Source organism: Phaethon aethereus (assembly GCF_964289735.1).
Source record: "Phaethon aethereus genome assembly, chromosome: 2".
In the NCBI taxonomy this organism is placed as follows: domain Eukaryota; kingdom Metazoa; phylum Chordata; class Aves; order Phaethontiformes; family Phaethontidae; genus Phaethon; species Phaethon aethereus.
In genome coordinates, this window is record NC_138582.1 from 19,699,541 (window position 1) to 19,724,156 (window position 24,616).

A 24,616-nucleotide genomic window follows, 5' to 3' on the forward strand; every position below is an offset into this window, starting at 1 on the left:
CTTATTTGTGGATGGAGAAATAACAACTATGCTGGGATTCCCTTTTCTTTCGGTTGACATGAGTTTAGATCTAATTTAGATTAAGCCAATACTACAACCATTTCCCTTTAAAAAATAACTTTTCTCCTTGAATTTGATTTCAAAAGAAAACAAAATGGGAAAATTAATATTTACTTTTACATTTAACCTGTTTGTATATTAGATACCTGTACAAAATTACATCTGGAAAGAACATGACATAGAAAATGGTTATATTGAACAATGGTAATATTTTTCCCAAACACCTCTTTGTTTGTGTATTCCACCTGATAGTGACCATTGGCAAAAAAAAATTATGATTCTAAGAGCCATGTCCTCTCTGTCATCTGTGATACTTTGAAAACCCCATTTATCTTTGGCTGAAAAGACAAATCTAGCCCCAGAATCCGACAACTGAAGGTCTGATTAGGGGTTTCAAATACTAAAAGGACACAATTTGATCTTACATCAGCTATTTACACTAGGACAGTAAAATATAATAAAACAACAGCTGCCTGGTTGTCCTGGTTTCAGCTGGGATAGAATTAATTTTCTTCCTAGTAGCTGGTGTAGTGCTGTGTTTTGGATTTAGTATGAGAATAATGCTGATAACACACTGATGTTTTTAGTTGTTGCTAAGTAGTTGTGGTGCTTATATTCAGTCAAGGACTTTTCAGATTCCCGTGCTCTGCCAGCTGGGAGGTGCACAAGAAGCTGGGAGGGGGCACAGCCGGGACAGCTGACCCAGCCTGGCCATAAGGATATTCCCTACCATATAACGTCACGCTCAGTATGTAAAATGGAGTTGTCTGGAGGGCAGGAATCACTGCTTAGGGACGGGCTATTGATCACCAGGTGGTGAGCAATTGTTGCACTGTGCATCGCTTGTTTTTGTATATTCCATTATTGTTGTTGTTGTTGCTGTTGTTATTTTCTTGTTCTTTCCTCTCCTATTGTCCTGATGTCACGGATATAAATTTCCCACATGCTTTGAGAAGATAGCTGTCTAATGGATGAAGGAAAGAGAGACCTCACTGAGAAAATAATTTGTTAGGTACATGAAAAACTCAAGTTAGACTCATTACTGGACACCAAGAATTCACCAGGAAGAAAGAAACCATATCTGCCAAACTAGCAGAAAAAGGCTCATCATCCCTGTGAGATATTAGAGGATTCACAAACACGACAAAGCAATTGCAAACTAGGCTTATAGGTTCTACTGCTCATGGAATTACTTCAATTACTTATGTCCAAATATTAACACATATGTATGGGAGGGCCATAATTATAGAAGTGGGAGCTGCATTTCAGAAATTAGTGATTCTGAGCAAGAGTTAAGAGACAGGAAACTGATCATAAGGGTGAAACATGATACAGTAGTAAAAAAGATTAATAACATTTTTTGTAGTACAAATAGTAAACATATGGTCATTTTATCACTATTGGTCAGATGGATTTCTCAATACAATTAAATTTTCATTATTGTTTACATCTTCAAAAGGATGTGGAAAACTTTAAAGGCCATTAAAAAACCCAGAAAAAGAATTTTAGAGACAGAATAAATCATAGGGAAAAAAATTAGAGAGTTAAATGCTTTAACTTAATCCAAAAGGAAAAAAAAAAAAAGGCAAGCTGACTTGGTAACAACATCTAAATGTTTTTTTTGCAGTGGGGATGAAGACACTGAATAGTAAAATGGCTTCTCAAACTAGAAGAGAAGAAAAGGATGTGAGGGACAGATCTGAAACCAAATATTCTAGTATGTAAGGAAGGGCCATTCTCTGGTATGTTGTTTATCTTTATTGTACCCATGTATTCCTCCATGGTTCTTCTCTGCATAGGTAGAACTGATCCTGCAGAACCACATAAGTAATGGCTGTATCAATGTAAAGTATATTATATGTGAGCGTAATAATCAGTCTGCACAGATAATACCAAAATGTATTATTTCCCAACTTTAAAACACATGTTTTTCCCAATTAGAATAACAAAATGTAAAGGAAAAAATAAAATAGAAGTTATATCACTATAAAATATTAAACTCCAATAATTCAAATAATTCAAATAATTATTCATACTATAACAAGCATTCGCAGCAGCTACAAGACAGCAAAGCATCAATATCATTCCAGAACTGCTACTACTTAAATTTTGACAAAAAGTACTAATACAGGAAGAAATCTAGTAACCTCAAAGTGAGGATGGGTCTGTGACATGATTTCCGTGTCAGGAGTAGTCAGAGAGCATGTAACACAGCTGTCCCATTCTTAGGCATCCAGAAAGGCATTACTACATGTAATGACCTCAGAGTAAAAGCTGGGTCACTAGTGTCGCTGGCCTGTTTCTTAGCTCCCATACATGAGAGTAAGCTTTTTATAATTAATTTTAGAGAACCAAAATTAAAAAAGTTGTTATGCAAGTTCTGTCTATAAGAAACATTCTTGTCAACTATGTGTGTATGTCCCTTAAAAATGAGTTTTAAAAGACAAATTTGGATGGAGAGAAAATTCTAAAATTTACATCTGCCTGATAGTGGTCTTAAGGAATATATAAAATAACTTTACATCCCACCTAAGGACTGCTTTAAATGCTGAATCCAACTATCAGCAGTCACTCACATTACAGCTGGTTAAAAATGAAATGAAATGAAATGAATAAAACAAAACAAAACAAAACACTGGGGTTGCAGTTCTTTCTTTAGGTCACTTTTTCTAATTAAGACAAAATATTTTCAAGAATAATTACTTTCTTTGTGCCTCTAGTTATAAATAAGCATCTAAAATATTAAATATCACAGATTTTAATGCATTGAGTTTACCAGTATCACCAGAAAGTGAGGACTACAATTTGAGTGGATGATACTAGGTATAACACAATTATCCTTTCCCTCCAGTTTTACTAACTCACATTTAAAAAAAAATCTGTGTGCAAAACCAGTATGGAAAACCTTCTGTTAATGATGCAATCCTTCACTTCCTAATTTCACTTTCTGGACTGAGTACAGAGTTGCACAAATATAACTGAGAGCAGAACTTACTTATCTCAGCTCTGGCTTGCAGCATCTCATGTAATCTATTTCAGGAAATCTTAATTTCTGTTAAGAATAGAAGACATTGTTAAGTCAAAAATGATCAATGGTCTAAAAGTAGCAGTACCAAAATAATAAGCATTGGAATGCCTGAATTCTACATCTGGCCTCCTTTAGACAAAAAAAAAAAAAAAAAAGATGTCTATGGAAGAAATGTTGTCGCCTTTTCCCTGTCCAAGCTCAGGATCTCAGGGGTACCAGCCAGAACACATCTGCCTCTGCACGGGCATTCCCAGTCTCAAACTTCCTCCTAAAGATCATGATTTTATCCTTTCTTTAAATAACAAATGTTATAATTCTTTTCAGACTTTAGTGGAATAGGTTGCCACTAACACCACCATCATCCATCTCAAAAGTAAAAGCATTTACCTGTGATGTGGGAGATCTGCGGAGATTCAAACCCGTACCTTCTATCTGACAGTCCATGTACGTAGAATGACTCTGACTGGACCATGGGCCATTTAGCTCTTCCATATAAAACATATGCCCAGGGACAGAAGGTTTCTAGTTTGTATGGGGCTTCAGAATAGGTTACTGGAAGAGTTTTATTGGATTTTGTTAAATACTTTCAGGCAAAGATATAACTGAAAGATAAGCCCCTGTGTAAGTGCACTATTACCTTTACCAGCCCCATTTTGATAGAGTTAATAGAAGTTGCATTTTCAGTCCATTGATCTGTTGACTGTATTTGAGATACTCTTACCAGTTGAAGCTGTTTAAGCTACACAAGATTAGGTACTGGTTCAGCAATGACTTTAGGACTAATTCTTCTGGAATTTGAAAGAGTTTAAAGGGTTAAGCAACAGAATGTACTTGAAGTTCTTACTAACATGCCATCAACGCTTCTTTTGTGTATGCATTTAAAAATATTTATGTAAACTATATTTAGTATATTTTTTCTCAGATTTTTGTATACTTTACTTAAGACTAAGGTGTTTTATTTTGATGATTGTTATTATCATAATGTGCACAAATATGAAACAGTTAAGCGTTTTTACAAAATTAATAAATTTAAATAATAAGATTTTGCCTAAACACTTTCAGAGATTCACAGAAATTCCAGTCTCTCAGGGAATATTAACTTCAACAGAGGAAGCATAAGAAAAAAATAGTGGAAGCAAAAAGTAGAGAGAAGAAAGTGGAAATAAAAAGACAAGAAATGTCTGTATCAAATAAAAACAATATCAAGCATAACTTATATTCATAATTAAAACTGTATGCTAAAATGAATGCTGTGTTTAGTATAGATACATATTTCCTAGAATATCTGTTTTGTTTATTTTAAAGGAATTAGATAGCCAATTGTATAGCAAGAGTATACCTATGGAAAAATTTATTTTTACCCCATACTTTTCTAGTTTTAAAGACAGCTTGAGAATCCCATTATTTTGGTTAAAAGAATTTTCTGCATTCTATATTTCTTAATATAAGACAAATGGACCTGTTGTTCATATTTTCAAAGGCTATCTTGCAACAAAACTAAATTTGATTTCCATTTATATCTAATTTCTCCGAATTATGCTGATATAGATATCTTTCATTCAAGAAACCCATAGTTTAATAAATTACCGAGTCTGTGAATTGAAGCTCCTAGTTTAATTTTACATTCAATGTTTGATCAGTGAAGGTCTCCTAATTTCCTTCAGTGTGGTCAGAAACTTCCCTCAAATCCTTTGTGGTGTTTTCACAGTTTTCATAGGAAAAGGTACTTTAGAATCTCCTCACAGTTAAGTGTGTGTATATATATATATATAGATATGTATATCAGATGAGGCATATATAAAATACACAAGATAAATGTTCTAATTTTAAATTTTCTTACCAAAATACAATGCACAAGTTTTATATAATGTTTCACTTTTTTTTACTCAGACTATAAAAGGTGCATCATGATCCTTAATTGCTACCATTTAATGTAATTCTTTATGTTAAAATGAATGGGCTCTGTTCCTGGTTCATGTGCTCAGAGAGGCTAATTTTAACTCTTCCTCATAAACAAAAAGAGTAATAACAATTTGTCTTCAAAGCAATTCCTAGTGCTTACGGGTAACTTAGATTTGAATGTGTGGGGGGGTCGTGTGTGAAAAATTTCCAGAAACATTCTGTGAAATACTTTAATCGATATGCATATAATGATTTAAGATTATTTTCTCTATTCCATTATTTCAAAAGGTCACTTTTTTATGACTGTATATACAAGGCACTATTACCACTGCTGCTACTATTAATGCTACTATTTCTTCCAATTCAATTTTATGAGTGGAATAATTCTACTTGCTTTGACTAACATGCAGGTCTGGTCAGCAATTACGAGAGTCATCCTCCCATCTTTGAATTTATTTTTGCATTTGTCTCCTGTGTTTAGTTTTTTTTCCTCTCTTCTTCACTTTATTTGTTTGCCTTAGAGACTATTTTACTAAGTAAATCAATAACTCCAAAACTCTCATTGATCTCATTTATTAATGGGCCTACTTTCTCATTTTATTCCCATCCGTCTTTTCGGGTTTTTAGTTTCTGTATAGGCTTTTATGCATACTGATATCTTCAAACCTGTGCAAAATTAGATGACTTTGCTGAATCATCAAAACAGTGTTACAGAGGACTGACTTACCCATAAGTGCAGGATCCTACCAATAGATTTATGAACTGTGTAAATATTGATGTGGAAAACAACATAGGCATGCTGAAAAGTTACATATAAAGCTTACACAGAGCTTTTCTAGAGACAGGCACTACATTTATCAACACTTTATCTCAAAGGCAACCAGTAGTACCACAAAGCATAGCAACACTAAGGGCAGACGCTCCATGGCTGAATTCATATTGAATGATGCGTCTGCTACTACCCTGCATTCTCCTGACAATCTACTTGGAATTTGATGCACTGCCTGAAAATGCTCCAGGAAATCTGAGTGTTAATTCTTAAATCACAAATTTGGCATCTGCGGGAAGTGCTGTTCAACCTTTTGGTGAACCTTACTTGACTTTCTTGCTCGGATGAGTTCAACATCTCTGTGTTCAGCAAATCACTTGCTTCTAAGATTGAAAGATAATGCATGTGTTCCAAACATTTTACTCAAGCAATAGTTCAAGAAACATCACTAGTTTTTTAAAAGTTGAATTTATCTGAATTAAAGGCAATTTTAGCCATTCAAGAAGATTAAGTAATGTGATCAATGTAGCAAGCCTTTCAAGGGAAAAGTGTCTTTAAATTCTACTTTGTTCTGTGTTCTTGATAAATTTTAAAATAACCAGTACTGTGACTCAACTGAATAAGCCTAAATAAATACTCCAATGCAGTATCCTGCATGAAAAGTACAACTGGCTATGTCATTGTGTAACTCCTATAATGGTTTTGTTCTTTAAAGATTATTTGGGCTTTTTAAACATTAGGCATGGCTGGTAAGTCATGTGGCTCTGGGAGGGCAGAAGAAGTCCCTACAGGAAACAGTCATTTGTTTCAATGATTACCATAAGAAGAGTTTATGAATGATAAAGAAATTGATTTCAGAAAATTGAAAAGTTTTTTAGGTAATAATGGTAGCTCTTACCAATGTAAGAAAAAATAAGATAATCACTTACGATGGTTGAATTTTCTTTATCTTACACCAGAGTGGTGTGATCCTCAAGTTCACCACTCTGTCATGGTGAGTTTTGCAGACAATGTATATAGGCTGTGTACAGCTAAAATTAGTGGAACATAAAAGTGTGGAGGTTTTTGGTTTGTTTGTTTCCTTGTTTTTCAGTGAGGTATACTGTAGATATTTACTAAATGTGATGTACACATCCATGTAGTTAGAAATTTGAAATATTCTTTAACTAACTGGCCTCAGTTCTGCATACCACTCACTTGTTCTGGAAGATGTATCAATAGATGAGCTGAGAGGCAAGAAAAGGGCTCTTGCCTGCATTCAACCTAAGTGTTAAAGAACGTCTGTAGCCTAAGGTAAGGGAGAGGAAAATGGAATTAAAATAATAACATCTACATCATAGAAAAACACTATTAAAACATAAAGAAGACATTTTGTGATAGATTTTAAAATCTCAGTGCTTATACTCAAAGAAAATTCATAATTTTGCTATTGTTCTGAAAAACAAATACAAATGACATAAGGATCTTAGTTTTAGGCAAAGGCAAATTCTGCTAGTCTTAATTACTGACTCCGGAGGATAACAGTGTTTTCAGTGAAAGCCAGTAAACAGAAAACTACTTTCCAAGAAAGTGTAAGCTAAACTAGAAGGAAATCTACATTAGATTTTTCCCTCAAATATAAAATATGTTAAACTTTAAAATTTCTGTCAAAAACTCTTAAATGTTTTATGAATGTCTTGATTTCTCTATTTTCTTTACATTCAAAGCAACCGAAGAATAAAAGAAACTATTATAACAGAAAAACAGTACTTAAAGTGCAGAAAAATAAATCCATATATTGAGAAAAATTGTTGGTGGCAAAGCCATGCTAATTGGGTTAATATTGCCTATAGACAGAAAATATTAATATAAAGCAATACAGTGCATTAAAACCAAGAAGTTACTAGAACCACTTCATTCACTTTCTCTTTCTTACTTGTTTAGCAAAATAAAACAAGTATAGAAATATATAAAATATGTAGAAAGCAAAGCCTATGAAACATCAAGTATTTGTATGCATCACACATAGCCAAATTCAGCTTGCTAATGAGCTGCTGGTATTTAACCTGCTCTTTTAGTTACCATGCCTTTAGCTAGGCATCCAGCTTTTCCAGTGATTTATCTTGTTGGCCCTACACTTGTCCTGCTGTTACAGTGTTGCCTTCTCCTAGCAAGGAATGCACAGAAGCTGGTTCACCTCTGTGAAGATAATTACAGTATTTCAGTCTCCAGGGCAACTAATCAATGTTCTACTAGCTTTCTGGAGCACTCAATTCTCCTTTTAAAAAAAAAAGGAAAAATAATTTGAAAAGATAAGGAGAAAAATTTCATTACATGAAACAGTTTCAGAACTTTTAAACATTAAGAGCAACCACTGTAATAATTCTGAAAGAGCTAATACTGAATGCATTGGACTTTTATGGAAAATGCTGTGGTTTTCTTAATTATTTATCACTGCACTGCATGTACACACATGCTGATACAAAATCCCAAATCAACAATATATCTTAATCATTACCACTATATTTCTCTACTATTAAAAAAATCCTATATTTACCCAATATTTAAAGTAATATTAGTGCTATTCTTAATTGTAGTGCTATATTCCCTGCTACAAAATCAATTCACATTTTTCCTACCAATAAAATTAAATTGAAACATGTTGATTCATATATTTCAATATAATCAGAAGTTTAGGATCTTGAACTATGCTTATTTACATGAGTATTGTCGGACTTTACTAAAGCCTTTGACAGCGTCTCCCACAACATTCTCCTGGAGAAACTGGCGGCTTGTGGTTTGGACAGGTGTACTCTTCACTGGGTAAAGAACTGGCTGGATGGCCGAGCCCAGAGAGTTGTGGTGAACGGCATTAAATCCGGCTGGCAGCTGGTCACAAGCGGTGTTCCCCAGGGCTCGGTTCTGGGGCCGGTCTTGTTCAGTATCTTTATTGATGATCTGGATGACGGGATAGAGTGCTCCCTCAGTAAGTTTGCAGATGGCACCAAGTTGGGTGGGAATGCTGATCTGCTGGAAGATAGGAGGGCTCTGCAGAGGGATCTGGAAAGGCTGGATCGATGGGCAGAGGTCAACTGTATGAGGTTTAATAAGGCCAAGTGCCGGATCCTGCACTTCGGCCACAACAACCCCGTGCAACGCTACAGGCTTGGGGAGGAGTGGCTGGAGAGCTGCCCAGCGGAAAGGGACCTGGGGGCGCTGGTTGACAGCCAGCTGAACATGAGCCAGCAGTGTGCCCAGTTGGCCAAGAATGCCAACAGCGTCCCGGCCTGTATCAGCAATAGTGTGGGCAGCAGGAGGAGGGAAGTGATTGTGCCCCTGTACTCGGCACTGGTGAGGCCGCAGCTTGAATCCTGTGTTCAGTTTTGGGCCCCTCACTACGAGAAGGATGCTGAGGTGCTTGAACATGTCCAAAGAAGGGCAACAAAGCTGGTGAGGGGTCTGGAGCACAAGTCTTATGAGGAGCGTCTGAGGGAACTGGGGTTGTTTAGTCTGGAGAAGAGGAGGCTGAGGGGAGACCTTATTGCTCTCTACAACTACCTGAAAGGGGGTTGTGGCGACGTGGGTGTTGGTCTCTTCTCCCAAGTAACTAGTGATAGGCCTCAAGTTATGCCAGGGGAGGTTTAGATTGTCTATTAGGAAAAATCTTTATGGAGAGAGTGGTCAAGCATTGGAACAGGCTGCCCAGGGAGGTGGTAGAGTCACTATCATTGGAAGTGTTTGAAGGACATGTAGACATGGTACTTTGTGACATGTTTTTTTGGGCATGGTGGTGTTGGGTTGATGATTGGACTTGGTGGTCTTAAAGGTCTTTTTCAACCTTAATGATTCTGTGATTCTGTGATTCTGATTCTGAATAAAACAATCTGAAGAAATTGCCACAACAATACTGATATTTTCAAATGTGCCTGAAAGCCTATATAAATAAGCAATCCTGTATTATTACTTAAGGTCATGTGGAATGTAAATATATACAGGTGCCTAAAAAACAGATCGCCTAAGGATATCTTGTTCATGACTCTGCAGCATAAAAACCAAAACCATTTGATAGAAAAAAGTCTTAAAGTAATCATGCAGGTACGCTAATCATAAGTAGCAGGAGGTATCCAAGACACTGATGAAGACAAGAGCTCTGAGGTGTTGAGGAGGCTCAACCAGGTCTTTGCAACAGATTAGAAGGGGGTGGGGAAAGGGAAACAAAGTCATCTTAAGTCTTATGGGAAAAAGCAAATTTATTATGGAACTTTTGAGGGGGCTTGTGAGATTATGTAAATTATATTATGGAATGTTTTAAACACCTTGCAGAAGGTGCAAACCCATTGTGGGATGTTTTGAGGAAAGTCCAAAAGCAGGGAAAGGGAGGGATCAATGTAGATCAGGGAGAACAAGTCATTGGAAATAAGAGGGTCATAAAAGGCACTGGCAACATGTAAGCAGGGGCTGTCAGTGCACATCTCTGACAGAGTCCCGGCATGACCACAACTGTTGGACCCATCTTCTTATTAAACTCTATTTCTCACTATTTTCTCTGTGTGTTCTCTTTCGGGTGTGTGTATATGTATAGTCATTGGCAAGCTTCAGTCTGGACTAGCTGGTGAGCAGGAAGAGGTCAGATGCCAGCAACTGGAGGAAGAGCCACTGGTCACAGGGGGTACCAACTAGAGGGACCAATTGCTGTGTGCTTGCAACTTCTAGAAAACTGCTATCCTGATTAGCCCAACAGTAGGAACAGAATCAGGCCTTCTAGGGTGTTCATTGTTGTGTGAGTGCTGTTGATGTTTGTGTATGTGTGTGCGCAAATGCATGTGCACATGTTTAAGTGAGAAAATTGAAATATGCAGCAGTGTTATCTGGGGAGGGAAAGACTGTTGATTATATGAAGTACATATGAAGACTTTTACTAGACTATAGTGATTGAAGGCTTTGCTAAACCTTAGCAATTTAATGGAGCCATAGCTTATATAATCGTAGCTTAAGACTCTTTAACTATGATAAAATTACAACTACCATAATGGCAGAGAGTAACTATAACAACCTTAGCAGCATACAGCTGTACAAGTATCATTGTCATGGTGTTATGGTTGTGACAGGCACTACCAAATCCCAGAATTTTCCCAATGCACTAAGATCCGCAAGACCCCTTTATTGGACCTTAGAGTCCCCCATTCATGGCATGGAGTATGCAGGAGTATCTTGCCTTCCATTGAGGTAATCTGGAGATATTTACTGCGTAGCAGCGGAATCTCATCTGCTGGCATTTTCAGTGATGATAGTCTTTTGCCGATCCCACCCTTTGAGCTGTCTTTTACCCGACCAAGATTCTGTGACCTGTGCCCTTCTGCTCTTCACTTCCTCAGTTTTCCAGACTGATTGTTCATTGTTTGTGCTGAGGCAACTGCCCAGTTCTGTGATAACTGGTCACTGTGTCCTTCTGTTTTCTCATCCTGCAGATGTTCCTCTAGGAAGCTAATTACCCAAATATGAGTCAGAAGTAGCTGTTTCTTTTTCCCTTGCTCTGCAGTTCTCTTAAACATTTTGCTACTGCATTAGTTTTCCTATGTTCTGTTTATTGTGCTTAATCAGCATTTTGTTAGTTCTTCAATAACATCATGGCTTGTAGATATTTTAAAGCCCTACATTAACGCTAGGGCAATGATTTGGTTAGTCCTTGTCTCACAACAAGTAATGCTGAATGTATTTGTGCAGGATTAGTAAAAATTACATCATGGACCATTTTAGCTTTAACAGACCCCTCTGCCCTGCAATGGGGGCTGGCAACATTATGTTGAAGCATACCACATGCCAGTGGCTTTCTTTCCCTGTAAGTTATGCTAAGGTCTATCATTCTGTCCTATTTCCATTCCCTGGCTATGATTCCGAGACTTACTCATTGTTTTAAAAATATCTCTGATATAGTGTGTGTACTCATGTGTCCATTGGGAATACATGTACAGGCTTGTTATTAGCTGAGCCTGTGGACAGGGAACCACAGCAGACACAGCTATTGGGTTGGGATGGAAGGCACCTCCTCTATCTTTAGGCCAACCAATTCAGCTTCCTAAACACATTGTCTGTCCTGTCCCTATCTGAGTATCTGTCATTTGTAATTTCATGATGTCAGCTGCTACTGAATTGTGATCTCTCTTCTCAACAACTCACACAGACAGAACACAGGTTTTTAAGCCTCTTTTGCTTCTTTTTGATGAATAGGAAATGAAGAAGGTCTATGAATATAAATCTCATTGTCCTGTGTCTATATAAAGAAAACTCCATCACATATCAAGTATTCCAGCTAGATTCTCTTACTCAAGCTCACATGTAAGCCTCAGTGATGATTCTGAATCCATCCTCAAGCCTTTCATCACTGAAGAACTCCTTTCTTTTGGAGGAGTTTTTAAAACATAATCTGTCTAAGATTGGTTTGAAATACTAACAGAAGATTTAGATCTATGAATTGTGTTCAAAAGAATTGTCCAGAAGCATGTAGACAGCTATATTTGCCTTTTGGTCAGTTTACCAAAACAATACGATTCATGCTATGTAACAGGGCTAACAGGGATGTTATGGCCAAAGAGACCTTGCTGATAACTGATAAGAAAAATATACTTACAGTGTAATACCTAGGACTCTTGCAATGCACATCTATCGATAAAATAGCTGATTTATTGCTGATTGCTTACATGGATATGAGTATACAGGGATTTTTCCCTAATTTTCCTGTACAGATTTATTACTTACCACTCACTTTTAATAAAAAGACATAAAAAGCTTCTGCATATCAAGAATTGTTATTTTGTTTGATGATAACATCTTATGTCAGTGTTTGAAAGTGATGTGATGGTAGAAAATTCTGTGTTCTGTTACATTATTTTGCATGTGGATTGGTGCTTTCTAAGAAGCAATTTTATTTGTTAGAAATGGATAATTACATGATCAGGAATTCTGACCTTATGTTGCAAAGAATAGTGAGATGAAGTCTAAAGGAATTTCTTACTGACATCATTCCTCTCATTTTGCACAACTTTCATTCTATAATTATTGGGATATTGTGAGTGAAGAAATATTACCTATAATATTTAAATGAGATGCTTGTATATTCCTCAAACACTTATGGCCCCTTAACTTAATCTGATTCACTTCCCATGTCTGTATATTTCTCAAAAAAATGAATTAATTAACTCATTACTAAGCCTGCAAGTTCCCTGCAGTTAATTATGTATGATCGGAAATGCATCTGGTTTCTATTTAACACCCTGTTTTTATCCAAGACTTGAACTTCAGGAAGTCCAGAAGACTAAGATGTTTGCAGTTAGGAATGAAAGAAACTAGCGGGCAAGGGGGAGAACAAAGGTTGTGTTACATGGACTGTACAAAGTCTTCAGACTATTTCTAAACATGGACTTCATAAGAAATTTAGACGGTATGGAAGGTAGACTCAATTATCATCTCCTCCATACCAACACCTAAATAAGGACTGAAAAATCACTTGGCATCAGATCAATAGTCTAGTCTTTCTAATCAGTCACTATTCATGATTTGGAATATGTGGGCTGCAATATCGAGCCCTTCATAGTCCTTTAGATACTTGTGGGGACTATACCATTAATATGTAAAATTACTCTGAATTACACAATGATAAAAGAAGTTTCACTATGTCACCATTAGGAATGCTTTACAAGGATCTTTCATCAAGACAATATGAAGCAAAATGTTTCTCAATACTTTGGAAATAAGAACCCCAAACCAAACATAAAAATAATTTGTCGCAAAGATTTAAAGAAGATCCCCAAATTGTTATAAGGCAAAATAGTGAATCAGGATATATCAATGGGTTTAACCTCTTTAGGCTTGTGCAGGTTACTGTATTCCATGTGCTGTTGTATTTTCTAAAATTATATTAAGTATTTTACTTTCATTTTCAGTGATTGTATTTGTCATAATTGAAATCAACTTCAAGCTTTCCACAAGCTATCCTTCGGCAAAACCAAATGCAAATAAATCCAGCCCATAAGGACACAGAATACAGGCCAGACCTTCAGACTGCAAAATTTATTTTTAAAATAGCACCATTGAAAAAGGTCATAAAGCCTCATCAATCATGACAATAAAATTGGACTGACCACAAAGAAATGTAGAAGTACCTCATATCATTCAGTGCTGAACGATGAAATAGTATGTGAAACTCAGTGGTGACAAATTCTAATGGATGTACATTGGGGAATCATTCCTAAACTAGGAATAGTGGATCCAAGATTGCCATTAGTACTGCAAGTGAAATATTGGGGTTATGATAGATAGTTCTGCAAAAACACCATTTTACTATATAAAAGCGGTTAAAAAAATTAATGAATTTTTCATTCATTTCCTAATATTGGAGAAAACATCAATTTTACTGCATTAATCCTGTTTGCAAACTGCATTCATATCTCGGAATTAATATGTTATAATGGAAAAGTTATCAGACAAGGGTAGCAAGGGTGTACTGGTTTCTGTATTAGACACCAAGAAGTAAACTTCATTCTGGAAAAAAGATACATGAGCAGTAATATAAGAGAGGTCTACAAAAATCATGTGTGTCATGGGGAGATTGGGTAGGGAATGATCATTGTTTCTGTTTTCCAGTATAAACAGTGAATACAAAAGGCATGAAACATAACAGGAAGCACACCCACAAGAAGCCAAAGGAGAAGAGATGTCAGGGCATTGGGGTGCAGACCTCCCTGATGCAGGATGCTGTAGAATTCACACTGGTCGAAGGAAAGGCTGAAAAACTTTCTGAGGGTTACTTAGTATGCAGAAACCAGGTCTCAGTCAAGATAACCTTAACACTAATGGATTAAAAGCTGGGGGAGTTTTCAAGGGTTTTTCGTATGTGCTTATCCTGTTCTTATATTCTTGGCTACATACTCATTTTTGTTCATTGTCAAAAGCAAATGCAGTGCTACCTGGACCTTTACCCAGTAAGACTGTACTTGTGTCTCATGGTCTTATGATGAACTACCGAATAGGATTGCTCTGTGTGGTGCTGCAATCAAATGATTTTATGCAATTCTTGACTATCTAAACAGTGGAGGACTGCAATGAGGTATGGACAGCAGGGATTCTGCCCTTGACTCCAAGCACTGTTGGGCTATAGCAGGAACACTATATACGCTTTTGGTCATGTCTTCAACAAAAATGTATTGCAAAAATGAAAAGTGGTTGGAAAAAGCTCTATGGAAATCTTTATAGTGAGGGATTAAAGAAACTCAAGTGATCCGAGTAAAAGTTAAAGCAGTCTTCTGATCACTGTCAGCACATATACATACCAAAGGGAAGAGATTTTTGATGACTACTAATCTGTTAGTGGATTATACTCCTTGACTGAAGAACAGTACAACACTACAACACTGAGCACTAGCTAGCTGCCTTGATAGCTACTGTTTTGATGCATGAAATATGATCTGTACAGTCATTCTGCAATTACTGTCTTAAAAAGCTACAAGGTAATCAAGGCAATTAGTTAATCTGATTTTTGTATAAATCTCTATTTCAATCATACATACTGCTAGGGAAATAATATATTTCCAGCAAAAGTTATTTAGTCAGGGATCAAGAAAATCTTGATATGCAAAATTTTAATTAAATATATTTATGCATTCCCATTGTAGAAGAACAAGAAAAGGCAAACTTCAGAACCATGAGAAGTACACAAGTGAATTCTCAGAATTCTGGTACAGCTTTTAACCATATATTTGTACTTTGAAAAAAGAACTTATAATTTTAAAAACAAATTCACAATGAAATTATATTGATATGTTTAGTTTGTTTCACTTTCTAGTCTGTTTGTAAATGATATATGTAGGTTGCTATAAACAAAGTATGGGTAGGGTATATAACCCTCTGAAAGATAATTAATTTCTACTTGTTAATGTTCTTGTGATTGGGAAAAAGTGAAATTTAAAACACAATTAGCAATCAATGGAAAAGATGTCCACTAATATCACTTGTAGGAAATCAAAATCTATCCAGTTCTTCTTATTAAAGAGAAAATACTGTATTTCTTCATTCCCTGGAATGAAGACACTGCATTTTGAGTCCTAATGTAATTCAAACCTCCTATCTATACATTGAAACTGCCTATTTATAGATAAAATAACTACTAGAGAAACATATCTTTAGAAAGGCACAAACATTAAAAATAATATATCATAAAGTATGCTGACCCCTCTATCAGGACATCAAGGAAATAAATGGTTAAAATAAACATTTTGGATTATAATTTTCATTTTATAATCCAAGCATTTTTCTTATAAAATACAAATAGTTTCTCATAAACCAAACTTTCTTTGCTCAAGAACTGCGTTCTTGACAAGAATAATGGATCTTTTTAGATGGCAGCCAAACTTCATGCTAAAAGCTATACAGTGCAGTCTGGAGCTACCATTTAAATTAGTTGCCCAGCAGAATTGGCAATGATAGATTAAAAAGTTTAATGTAAATAACCTGGAAACATGAGGAGAGAATTAATGAAAACACCACTTTGTCTGAGATATTCAATGACATAGCATGTGTTTCACATCATTTACAGCCTGTACCTGATGGTATCCTGGGAATGAAGAATGCATTTAACTGTCAAAGGTATCAATTGTAGAACTGTTCCACTAATTGGGAAGGAAAATCTATACCTTGGGACACACTATAAGAGGAAAATATAGATGATGAAGTGCACTGTATTCATAGTCAATCAACAGTCAAATGTATTTGCAGAGGGATCTGGACAGGCTGGATCGATGGGCCGAGGTCAACTGTATGAGGTTTAATAAGGCCAAGTGCCAGGTCCTGCACTTCAGCCACAACAACCCCATGCAACGCTACAGGCTTGGGGAGGAGTGGTTGGAGAGCTGCCCAGCGGAAAGGGACCTGGGGGTGCTGGTTGACAGCCGGCTGAACATGAGCCAGCAGTGTGCACAGGTGGCCAAGAAGGCCAACAGCGTCCTGGCCTGTATCAGCAATAGTGTGGCCAGCAGGAGTAGGGAAGTGATCGTGTCCCTGTACTCGGCACTGGTGAGGCCGCAGCTCGAATCCTGTGTTCAGTTTTGGGCCCCTCACTACAAGAAGGATGTTGAGGTGCTGGAGTGTGTCCAGAGAAGGACAATGAAGCTGGTGAGGGGTCTGGAGCACAAGTCTTATGAGGAGCGTCTGAGGGAACTGGGGTTGTTTAGTCTGGAGAAGAGGAGGCTGAGGGGAGACCTTATTGCTTTCTACAACTACCTGAAAGGGGGTTGTGGCGACGAGGGTGTTGGCCTCTTCTCCCAAGTAATTAGCGATAGGACAAGAGGAAATGGCCTCAAGTTGCTCCAGGGGAGGTTTAGATTGTATATTAGGAAAAATTTCTTCACCGAGAGGGTGGTCAGGCATTGGAACAGGCTGCCCAGGGAGGTGGTGGAGTCGTCATCTCTGGAAGTGTTCAAAAACTGTGTGGATGTGGCGCTTCAGGACATGGTTTAGGGGACATGGTGGCGCTGAATTAATGGTTGGACTTGATGATCTTGAAGGTCCTTTCCAACCTTAGTGATTCTGTGATTCTGTGATTCTGTGATTCTGTGATTCTGTGATTTCATAATGGAAAGCCCATTTATTTTAGCTGTAGAAGTGAAAAGACAACAGGATGCAGTGGAATGTCCTGCTCATCATTATTTCCATTTGGAAGAGGCATAAGTATACATATGACTTCCAGAGACAATTCAAAACTTAGGGCATAGTTGTGGTCCAGTCACCTTTTCATTTCAGCAAAAATTCTCACCCTTGATGACACAAACCAGCATTATAGCATATGGTCTAAGAATAATTTTTTTTAAAGGCTGTCTTCAAATGTAATTTTACATTGTGCTGTGAAGATAGAAGACTCATTCGAAAATTTACTGAGGTGGAGGCAATTAGAAGGGTAAGATGGTGGTTTATTAATTTTTTCCTTACCCATTAAAGTCATGTGTCTGTGGTTGAAAGCAAGCATCCTAACTAGAATCCTTGTCAGTTTGTATTTGAGTACATAAATATGTCACAAACATTGAAATTTGTTGACATTTTTGCTTGTACTTTATTTTCTAATTGTTGAGATTTAACCTTGGTCCTTAGCTCAGGCCTACACAGCTGCTTGCTCACTTCCCCACTGTCGTGGTTTAGCCCCAGCTGGCAAGTAAGGACCACGCAGCCGCTCGCTCACTCCCCCACAGTGGGACAAGGGAGCAAATTGGAAGAGTAAAAGAGAGGAAACTCATGGTTTGAGATAAAGACAATTTAGTAAGTAAAGCAAAAGCCGTGCACGCAAGAAAAGCAAAACAGGGAATTCAAGGATACAACTCTGTCTGCATTATTTCATTGTTTCTTCCTTGAATTAATTGTTAAGTAAATTTAGAGATTATAAAAATGATTCTTTAATACAACCCTAGATACAGAGGTGCAAGATACAGCTATTTAAAATAGGACCTAGCTGCCTTAATTATAAATAAATTAGGCATAAATCCTTAGAATAACACCTCAACAGGTGGTTAACCTGAGGAATTTACAATGAAAGATTATCCATTCCATTTTTTTTATTGAACATTAGTTAGTTTTATGAGATATTATTAAGAAAAAGAAGTATGTATCAATGAAGAAAATACTTCAAAATATGATTCTATTATTTTAATATTTTGTACAAAAGGCATGTATGTGAAAGAGTATCTACACTTCTTAACTTTAAAATCTAGAAAGTTATTGTAACAAGCAAATAGCATATACTTATTCTTTACTACAATAATAAAACAAAATGCAATTTACCAAGAAAACATTCAATTAGGATGTGATGGTGCAATGCCAGGTGCCTACCAAACCACTCTATCACTCTCCCTTCTCAGCAGGAGAGGGGGAGAAACTATGACAAAAGCTCATGGGTTCAGATAAGGACAGCTAGAACAATCAACAATTACTGTCGCAGGCAAAAGAGACTGAACTTGTGGAAATTTAATTTATTGCCAGTTAAAAAGAGCAGGGTAATAAGAAATAAGAACAAATCTAAAATCACCTTCCTCCCACACCTCCCTTCTCCCCAGACTCAACTTCACCCCTGACTCTTCTAATGTCCTTCTCCCAAGCAGCAGCGGGGGATGGGGGTTGCAGTCAGTTCATTATGCTTTTTCTCTGACACTCCTTCCTACTCATGCTCTTCCCCTGCTCCAGCATGGGGTCCCATCCACAAGAAACAGTCCTTCATGACCTGTTCCAATGTTGGTCTGTCCTACAGGCTGCAGTTCTTCAAGAACGTCTCCAGGAAGGGTCCTTTCCATGGGGTGCAGTCCTTCAGGAATGGACTGCTTCTGCATGGACTCTCCATGGGCTACATCTGCCTTCAGGACATATCCACCTGCTGTGGTGTGGGGTCCTCCATGGGCTGCAGGGTGGATACCTGCTCTGTTGTGGTCCTCCATGGGCTGTACGAGGACAACCAGTGTCACCACATTCTTTTCCATGGGCTGCAGAATAATCTCTGCTCTGGCACTTGGAGCACCTCCTCCCCTTCCTTCTTTACTGACCCTCGTGTTTGTTGTTTCTCTTACATTTTTTTCTCTCCCATTGCTGTTGCACAAAGTTTTTACATTTTCTTAAATAAGTTATCACAGAGGTTTCAGCAACGTTGCTGATTGGCTCAGCCTGGGCCAGCAGCAAGTCCATCTTGGAGCCAACTGGTGTTGGTTCTGTTGGACATGGGGGCAGTTTCTGGCATCTTCTGAAAGAAGCCACCTATGCAGCCCTGCTGCTACCAAAACCTTGTCACATAAACCCGATACATAGGAAAAAAGAGAAATCAAACTTATTTCAAAGCTTTTCTTGGGAGAAGAAGGTGTCAGGCTCAGTGTTTCCTTACTCTGCAGCCCAAGATCCCTTTATACTCACTCATTTCTGGTAATATAGCAATTATGCTCCTTAGTAATTAGCCAATGTAGAACACAGAAAGAACTACTCATCTATATGATATTACAGTGGAGGAGGAAATTATTAAGCGAAAGAACTTGAGGCTTTGAAAATTGAAATTCTCTCATAATTTTATGCAGTTAGCATAAAATGTCACTCATACTAATCACATTTACTGACATTTGAATGTCAGTTCAAATTCAGTGAAATTCCACTTAAATTCAGACATATTTGGTTTAGGGATTTGAAGTGTAGAAGAAGAAATAAGCAATGTTAATACATTAATGCAAACATACATATATATTTGTGTGTCTATACATTTCTTGGATTGTTCTTTTTTACTGTATCTCAGTAAAAGACAAAAATGAGGCACAGTCCAGTATAGAAGCTAAAATAAAACAAAATATTCTTCTACAAGAGCTCATTCCTGACCTTTCATATTTCTACATACAAATAGACTGCAACAGCTATTGTTTCACGTGATGTACATTCACTTAGGCGGTGACATGCTTTGACTCAGACATCTTGGATTCTAAAGAGGAAAGGAAAGAAGTTTCAACTATTGGCTCGTAGAAATGGAGCCTCAGCTCCAGTATTCTGCCTTTTCACTCCCTGTCCACTAATTAATTCATGATGCAAAAAGTCATTCTCTAGAGTATGAATCTATTTTAAATATGGGTGTACCAGATAGGTATAAAATTTGGCAGAAATGCCATTTCCCCTATACACATGAAGTAACAGACCTATCAATCTACAAGTATTGAGTAGTTTGTGTCTCTTTCTTATTGCACAATTTTGCTTCAGAGATGAATGAAGTTCTGTCTGAAAAATCTGCAGAGGTGCTGTCCTTGTTTCAGCTGGGCTACAGTTAATTTTCTCCACAGAAGCTAGTGTGAGATTATGTTTTGGATTTGGGATGAGAAAATGTTGATAACGTGCTGATGTTTTGGGTTGGTGCTAAGCACTCAAGGACTGTCCGGCTTTTCATGCTGGCCTGCCAGTGAGAAGTCGGGGGTGCACAGGGAGCTGGGAGGGGACACAGCCAGGACAGCTGACCCAGGCTGGGCAAAGGGATATTCCACACTATATATAATGTTATGCTCGGTATATAAAGTTCAGACGAAGAACAAGGAAGGGGGGGGACATTCAGACTTATGACATCTGTCTTCCCAAGTAACCGTTACGTGTGTTGGAGCCCTGCTTTCCTGGAGACGGCTGAATACCTGCCCGCTGATGGGACATAGTGAATGAATTCCTTGTTTTTCTCTACTTGCATGTGCGGCTTTTGCTTTACCTATGAAAGTTTTTTCACTTTTGCTCTTTCAGTTCTCTCTTCTGTCCCACTGTGGAGGAGTGAGCTAGAGGCTCTGTGGTGCTTGGTAGGTGGCTGGGGTTAAACTACAACAGGTACCTTTGAACTTCAAACATTCAGTGATTCTGTGAATGTAGAAGCTAGTATTTTGATAAAGAACTAAATATATAGCCTTTTCCAAACAGTTTGAAAATCACATAGTTACCTGAAAAATCAAGTAAGATGGATTACAAAATGCCTTTAATACTGCTATACCTTTCATTTCACATGAAGTTAGCAGAGCAGTGATACAATATTTTTTTTCTGTGTTTGGGAATCAACTGTAATTCCAAGGCTGTTTTAGGCTACTATAAATAAATATATTAAACCAAACAATTTTGTACTTTCAGGCTTGTCGCTTTCTCTCTTTTGTAACATTATTGTTCATGTACACAGTCTTTATTTCTTTAAAGGACAACTTGTTTCTAAAAATTCTAACAACTGAGCTGCCAGTTTGTATTTTACAAAACTGACCTGTAGATTATTATTATTACTGCTTAAAGAATAATACTGGGTTTGATTAGTATTTTCTCTGGCAAGGAGCTTCAATCAACAATTAAAAGAAACTGATTGAGTATTTATGTAGAGATATATAACACAAGACAAAACACTTTTCTTTAGAGTAAACTACGTGACTTTAGTGGTGTTGGTCTGCTGCAGCTCCTATTAATGGACCTGTCACTTTCCTGGTATTTTTTTTCAGCCCCAATTTTAACAAAAAAGTGAAATCACTGTAATTTCTTTGGCCAGAATAAAGATTGTCAACATTTTGTGTAATTTGTGCCACTGAATTCTTTAAAACAATAAATCACTGAGGGAGAAAATAGTCATCCATGTGAATAGCTTCTAAAGATACAACCAATGCAATATCGTACATAATATCTGTTACAGAAAAAGAGTGAATTAGTAGCAGATGATAATGGAGTAAAGGATGTTGATGGGTTCTTTTATATATTTAGTAAAGATGTCAGCTTCAATTTGATACACAGAAAAATTTCAGAAAAGGTTGCGAATAGACATTTGCTATAAAAATTAAAACTAGAAACAGCACAAGAACAGTGGTTTTGAAGTATTAAGAACACAAACTTATCACTCATGAATTCAGTAAGAAATTGTTCAAGTCTTACACTGTCCCACAAAACATGATTAATGATGCTAAAGCTGAAGGATAAACAGCTTGTAACAAAGTAGTTTGGAGCTGAAGGATGAGACTCAAAAAATGTGACTTTGATGAAATACTAAATATTCTAGGGCTTCTGACTTTAAATATGCACTGAAAAGTGCACAGTGGGAGGAAAATATACCAAAGAAATAGCGCATACTGATCACTGTGAAAAAGGGAGACCTTATCAAGAGCTTAACATATGTGAAGATCTTAAAGTTTTATAGGTGCAGGATCACATGATGATAACCTCTTAGATGCTTTGAAGTTTTATTTCCTTTGAAATTTGAAAATACAGTAGCAGAAGCTCCAAGCAAACAAAGAATAGCTGAATTTTAAAGTTTCGATGACGCATGACTGTTTACTACATACTCGTAACTGTTCATCTTACTCAGCCAATGCTGTTACAGTGTTTAACCTTATTTGCACCTTGTCTCATTAAGTAGTCTCTGTGATGACTGCAAATCATTCTTGTAGCCTGTAGAAAGTCAGTTAAACAGACAGTTTCTGAAGTAAAATACATACATTTCACATCTGAATAAAGAGTGTGAGGAAAAGCTTTTCTCCACCGCCTTTCTTTTTTCCCTGTGCTGCTGCTATCTTCTGATGACTTTTGGAGTACACAGACCTTTGCAGATGGGAAAGGGGCAGCAGTCAGTAGCCAAAACACCTGTCTTGATAAACCTTTTCCAGTCATAATATGTTATCTTTAAATTTTCTAGAATGTTTTTCATATACATATATATATGCATACGCACTCACATATAGGATCATAGAATCATAGAATAGTCTGGGTTGGGAGGGACCTTCAAAGGTCACCTAGTCCAACCCCCCTGCTATGAACAGGGACATCTTCAACTAGATCAGGTTGCTCAGAGCCCCGGCCAACCTGACCTGGAAAGTTTCCAGGCATGGGGCATCTACCACCTCTCTGGGCAACCTGTTCCCATGTTTCTCCATCCTCATTGTGAAACATTTCTTCTTTAGATCTAGTTTAAATCTACCCTTTTTTAGTTTAAAAGCACTAGTCCTTGTCCTATTGCTACAGGTCTTGCTACAAAGTCTGTCCTCATCTTTCTTATAGGCCCCCTTTAAAGAGGGCCCTTTAATATATCTATGTATTCCTCTCACATTCCCAAAGCAGAGGCAGTTCAGATATTGATTGTGCCCTGTCTTAATGATTCTGCCCAGAATGATTTCTTCTTGGAAAAAGCAAATGGCTCTAGTAGTACTTAGACTGCAGTGTTTTTATCTATCTGTAAATGGATTATGGACTCTCAGGATAAACACCTGCCTTAGTGATCACATAAATCACTTTTATTGACAAATTTTATTAAAACCGTGGCAAGTAACAAGGATATTATTTTTAAATAATTTTATACATAAAAGGCATTCCTGATTGCTATTTGTAAATAACCATCATATTGTCAATGAAAATAAATAAATACAATAAATATATGTCATTACCTTGTCAATTTTTCTATGCCAAGTTATGGCAAAGGCATGTCTAGCTTCCTGACTCATGGTTGTCCAACAAGTTTGCTTATGACAGGAGATTTGGATAGGTGTATAAAGATGTTTAAATATTTTCACCTAATTCAAAGTGAAATAATACAGATTTTAGGACAGTTAATAATTTACATTTATAGATCTGTATCCAGCTGTTTCCAGTTTTTTTCTTTTCCAGTTTAGTAATAAATATTCCTCCTTACACATTCTCCCCTCTTGTTTTTTTTCTTACAGCACTGGAATTCCTTGCACCACCTGTTTAATTTGCATCTAAGAACATCCTGGAATAGCTTATAAACTTAGAAGATTTTTGGTTTTGTTACAATTTGTCCATTCTCATTTTTTCAGCAATTCCTCTGGTGAAAATAATATGCCTGAGAAGCCAAATTTGCCACCAGTAACAAAAGTTGCAAAGGAGTGAATGATACATATTTTTTTAAAAAATGTTTTTCAACTTCTCTTTGCAAATCTTCTGGGTTTTTCAGGGGAAGTTTTCATGTCACAAACCACTAAGGAAGATAAAATAAGAAACATTTTTACCTACTATGAAGCATAATTTTTATTATTGTTATTTTATTTTTTTAAGCTAACAGAAAAACTAACTTTCCCGTATTCTTGCTTTTTTCCAATTATATGAGGATGTGTTTATCTGTGCATAGGCTGGAAAATACGATAAATACTGAACCACAAATAGTTTATAGGTGATGCAAAAAGTCAATGTTGACTGTGAAGAACTCAAAAAAAAGAAAAATCACAGTATTGTGTGATAAAGAGATTGAACTGAATAGTTATTCAATGTTTTTCATAAAATACAACTTTACACCTTCAGAAAAGGGCTCAATTTAGAATATTCTCATTTAGGAAAGAAATCTTGGAAACATTACAGTTAGTTTTCAAAAAACATCA